The sequence below is a fragment of the Monodon monoceros genome, unplaced genomic scaffold (genome assembly GCF_005190385.1).
Source record: "Monodon monoceros isolate NGI ecotype Baffin Bay Population unplaced genomic scaffold, NGI_Narwhal_1 Super_Scaffold_18, whole genome shotgun sequence".
NCBI classification, from domain to species: Eukaryota; Metazoa; Chordata; class Mammalia; order Artiodactyla; family Monodontidae; genus Monodon; species Monodon monoceros.
In genome coordinates, this window is record NW_021703774.1 from 56,903,808 (window position 1) to 56,909,433 (window position 5,626).

Below are 5,626 nucleotides of genomic sequence, written 5' to 3' on the forward strand. Positions count from 1 at the left end.
CCTGAAACCAGACTAGGAAGGGACTTTTAGGGGAGGCGGTGAGTACATTTTGCATGTGAAATGGCTGTGACTTATAGTAGAGAGGGGGAGGGTGCAGGCTGTGGCTAAATTGTTTGCAAAGATGCCTACAACAGTTCCTCCCTTTTCTGTATGATTAACCCTTTTCAGAGTGCGTTTCTGTTCCTCCCTTCAAGATGTAGAGTACATTTTGCCACCACTCAAATCTGGGCTAATTTAGTGGCTTGCTTTGCAGTGGAATGCAGAAGTAAGGTATGTGACTGCTAAGCCTGGGTCTCAAGAAGCTTTGCAGCTTACACCCTTGCCATCTTAGAACCCCGGGACGTCCATAAATAGAAATTCATGCTACCCTCTTGAGGATAAGAGACTAAATGGAGAAAAAAGCCCAGGTGACAGACATCGCCAATTGCCAGAATGTGAGTGGGGCTTTCTTAGGTCATCTAGCCCTGAGAAGTTACCAAATTACTGCAACCACATGAGTGTTCCCCAGCAATCACAGTGAACTTCTCTGCACAGCCTAGACCAAAGTATTGACCCACAGAATCACAAGCAAATAAAAGTGGTTGCTGTTTTAAGACACTAAGTTTTGGGATGGCTTACTATGCAGCTACAAATAACTGGTATATATGGCCTGAATGGCAGACTTGGTTTCTTTTCGGGTTGGAGTAATTTTCCTCAAATGAGGATTATTCCAGCATGAGCAATAAAGGCTTCAGGGACTCATTTCTCAGCTCATGCAGTAGGGTATGATTTCAGGACTTCCTCAAGTCCTCTCCAGGCAGTAGCACTATTCTCACACCTGCTCTCTGATGCCTGAAATTCCTTTAGCTGGGGGTTAAGATTTCCACTACACAAATTAAAATACATTACTTTAAAATATTCCACTACATTAAAATGCAGACACCCTTGGGAAAAGTAACCTACTGACTTAAAGTTTCCCCAAGATGTAAGTAACCGTTGTCTTGGTCTGTCTGGGCTGCTATAATAGAAACTTGAAGGACATTTGGTCCAGTCCAAAATGTCCATAAGAGACACTTGGTCCATAAGATATTTGGTCCCATCCAAAACTATTTGGCATGGACCAAATAGGCTCATAGAAGTTTTGGACAGGACCAAATGTCTGAAAAATTAACAGAATAGCATAGACTGGGTGACTCATAAACGAGTCACTTGAGATATTTATTTCTCAAGTTCTGGAGGCTGGGAAGTCCAAGATCAAGGTGTTGGCCGATTCTGGGTCTAGTGAGGACCTGCTTCCTGGTTCAGAGATGACTGTCTTCTTGCCGTGCCCACACATGGTGGAAGGGGTCAGAAAGTTTTCTGGAGTCTCTTATAAGGGCACAAATACCATTCGTGAGGGCTCTACCCTCATCACCTAATCACTTCCAAAAGGCCTTGCCTCCTGATGCCATCACATTGAGGGTTATGGCTCAACATATGAATTTTGGAGGGACACAAGCATTCAGTCTCTAGCAACTGTATTCAGATCTTTTCTCAAGAACAGATTTTGAGTGAGAACATTGGTTACAAAAGGGCCTAGACTATCTAAGATAAATTGTTTGCATAGCATTTTGTCCAGGGTACAACAGCCTGAGACAAAATTCACTGGTATAGGGAGACATTAAAGTCCACAAAAAATCTTGTCCTCTGACTTTGGTTCAGATTTTTAACTATCTTCCAAAGTGATAAAGAATCATAGAAACATGGAGAGACATCTGGCAGTAAGATACCTACCTCTGTCTGCTGGGCTTTTCAGGGCATCCGTCAGAGTCTGGAAATTGTTTACCCCGCTTGATGGCTACTGGGTATCGCACTTCTCATCCTAGTGAAAGGCTCACCTCCACCGTACTGTGGGGTTCAGTTAGTCACTAGCTCTAGAGTTGTCCCCATCTTCCACCAGCAGCATAGCAGTAGGGAAAGGAAAGCTGACTAGAAAGCTGGAAACGTTTCTGGACCTATGGGGCACTGGGGCCATGTCTACTGGTAGTTTCTGAGGGAAATGCATATGAGATAAATGAGCCAAGATAATAAAAATAACTCAGTGTGGTTGCTTCAGTTATTTTTCAGTTATAAAAGCCAAGTCTGAGCAACTGTAGTTATAGTTCTACCAGACTGTAGTTCCATATATACGGCTATGAACTTTCAAGTCTGTTTGTGTCTTAATTACTTGGTTTTTGCTTGGCTAAGAAAATTTGAAATGGAAGATTCTGGGTTTTAAATTAGGTGAAGGCTCTGGTGTAAATACAGAGCTTCAGGATGCGGGGTACAACTAATGGTTACATGTAATGTACATATGGCAGTGTAACCCTACAACTGAAATAAGAGTTCGTGAAATGACTCTTCTAACTCCCATTATTCATTTGCTTCTTTTCCCTCTAAGAGCGCGATACCATACATTGCAAGGTTATTATTTCACTCCTCATGTGAACCTTTGGCCTAGTGACTTATCCCTTGAGGCATGCTATAATCACTGAGAAATGTGCTCTCTGTCACGTCTTATTGCTTAATTATGGCTCTATTTTAGATGCCTAGAGTCATTTGGCTTGAAAAGACCTCTCTTATGTGTGTGATCTTTGAACATGCATCCACACGGTCATCCTTGAGTTCACACCAGTCTGTTCCATTTCCATCTTGTTCTGGCTTGGGCAATAATTATTGCCCCTTGGTTCAGCAACACCTTGAATTACTGTAATGAGATATTATATTTATGCTCTTCTCCACATAAGATACCATCAACCCTTTGTCAGAAAGGTATGTGCTTAAAGTTCATTTTACCAAGCTTGATTTTTTTTTTTAACTGATAAATCCCAGTGGGCCCCCTGTTTTACATCATGTCATGCAAAAACTTCCTTTCACTCTTGTTCTGGTGACTACAATTTTTTAGCTTAAAATCTGGACATGTTGTCTAGCAGTTTTTTTGTTGTTTTTTTAGTTGTGTATGTGTTGCTCCTCAGTGCTAAAGGCAAACTGAGATATGGCAGGTCCTAAATACATTCAGAGATCGCAGAACAACTGTATAGACTCTCTAAAATTAGAACTGTTCTAAAAATTTGGGACTTCTGGAGAATGCATCACTGGCCACTTATTTTGCTTCCCATTAATAATACATTACGTTCTTTTATCAGCATTTGTTTTATGCATGTAAATCTTAGTCCTTCAAGCACACTACAAGCTTCTTAAGGACAAAAGGCAGACTGTATACCTCTTATATAGCTCTGCATGTATGTAGTTACACACAGCTGTTTTTTTGATCAACTGCGTGAAGAGATGATGTTGTATTTTCAAGACAACTGTTTGGGATTAGGAGCTTGCCAAAGTAGCCTGACATTAAGGTAAAGGCAGACCGGAGAATCGTGTCCTGCTTCATCCCTCCAGAGAGCAGTTCAAGTCTGGCCTGGGATAGATCTATGTTGAGAAGGGGTATAATTACCCTGGTACAGAGTGGCCCCAGGTCTTGTCTGGCAGACTGAGTTATATCTATCAAGGACTTTTAAAATGCTGACTTAGCTCTTAGAAATACAAAACCCAAAACATCATTTATAAAGGTCACTGGGAATGGCCTGGGTCAGAATAACTTGAGTTCATTTTGTGCCAATGCCTCAGAAGAGGAAGCTGCTGAATACTTAAAGCTCCTTGAGAATACTATGTTGCCAAATCCAAACAAAGAATGAGAGAGGTTTATAGCTGACTTTTTACTCTATAATTCAAATGCCAATCTAGCAACGAAATATGTTCTAGGAATTCCAATCAGAGATTTGTATCAGCTGACTTGGAAACCAGCTGTGCTCTCAGTGAGCACAAAGATTTACCACCTGCAATTGCTATAATTCTGTAGAATTATGCAGAGGTGAAAAACTTGAGAAAAACTTTTTATTTTAAATGTATTGAGAACCATGCTTTAGGGAATTTTGCTTCTCTGAAACCTATAAAAATGGCTCTAATTTAAAGAAAGTAGTAGAGTCTCAAGTTATAACTCTTAAATTCTGAAATTCATGTTTACCCTTCAAAGTATGCCTTTTTAAGATAATGAGTGAAAATTACTACAATTTGGTAAACCCTATCTTTTAAATAGAACAAGTGAGATAACAAAGCAGTTAACTCCTAAATTACATATCACATCATTAAGAGCCTTGATAACATTACGCTCTAACTATCTGAGAAGAGGGAGGAAGAGAAGAGGAGTTAAACACCAGAGAGGAACAGTTCTAACGAAGCATCCCAGTAAACTCATGGCAGTAATTTTGAACCAGTAATTTCGTTCATAACATTTCATAAATTGTTCACAAAATAATTATTGGGGCTTCCCTGGTGGTTAAGAATCCGCCTGCCAATGCAGGGAACACGGGTTGGAGCTCTGGTCTGGGAAGATCCCACATGCCGTGGAGCAACTAAGCCCGTGCGCCACAACTACTGAGCCTGCACTCTAGAGCCTGCGAGCCACAACTACTGAGCCTGTGCTCTAGAGCCCGTGCACCACAACTACTGAGCCTGCGCTCTAGAGCCCGCATGCTGCACCTACTGAAGCCCGTGCACCTAGAACCCATGCTCTGCAACAAGAGAAGCCACCGCAATGAGAAGCATGCCCACCACAATGAAGAGCAGTCCCTGCTCACCGCAACTAGAAGAAAGCCTGTGTGCAGCAACGAAGACCCAAAGCAGCCAAAAAGAAATAAATAAAATAAAATATTAAAAAAAGAAAATAATTATTGTGGATTTCTGAATCCATATATCAAAAGTCTTTCAAGTGTATTTTATGATTTTAAAAGACATCACGGCTATCCTGGAAAAACCAGTGCATATGGTCCTCATACCAATGAGCCCCCATTCTCACTCATTTGCTCTGTTGCTCTCACACATGGGAGACAGCTGCCTTGTACAAAACGGATGCAATATAACTTTGTCACTTATATCATCACCTGAGCACTTGGATACCACCCTGGAAAAGCCAAGTAAGGTTAAGTTTTTCAAAATAATGGTTTCAGTGGACCTTTTATAGACATTTGAAATCATTTCACATGTACAAACCCTGAATGAGTTATAAAGCAAAATTTTCAAGTGGAAAAATGCAGTGAACTTCATGGCCTAATATATGTATGAGATATATTGAGTTTAGAACTGCAACTTTACTAGCACTTTAACATGAGCCAGTCGGCCAACCTGCCATAAGTGAAATCTCTGGCTCTCAAATTCCTCAACTGTAAAATAAGATGATTAAATCGAATCATCTCTGAGTTCCCATCCAATTCATTTATTTCATGGTTCTCAATTCTCCTTGTACCTTGTAAGTATTTAAAGTATAGACTGAGAATTAGATTGTACCTACCTGCATTTAGCCAATATTATAGAAGCTGAATTGATGGATTTTCCCTAAAAGAGGCTTATAAAAAGGAGGTAAGTGTATCTACCACATGGAGATACAGGATACATTATTGCCACATAGTGCTTAAGAATACACACTAGACTGCTTAAAACTTTGAAAGGCGACATTATAAATCCATTAGAATCATTTATTCCTTAGAAAAATAAGTGTATTAGACAACGAAGCTTTCCGTTTTTATGTATGTAATTCATGAATAAAAAAACAACTATCTGTATAAAAGCCTCTGTT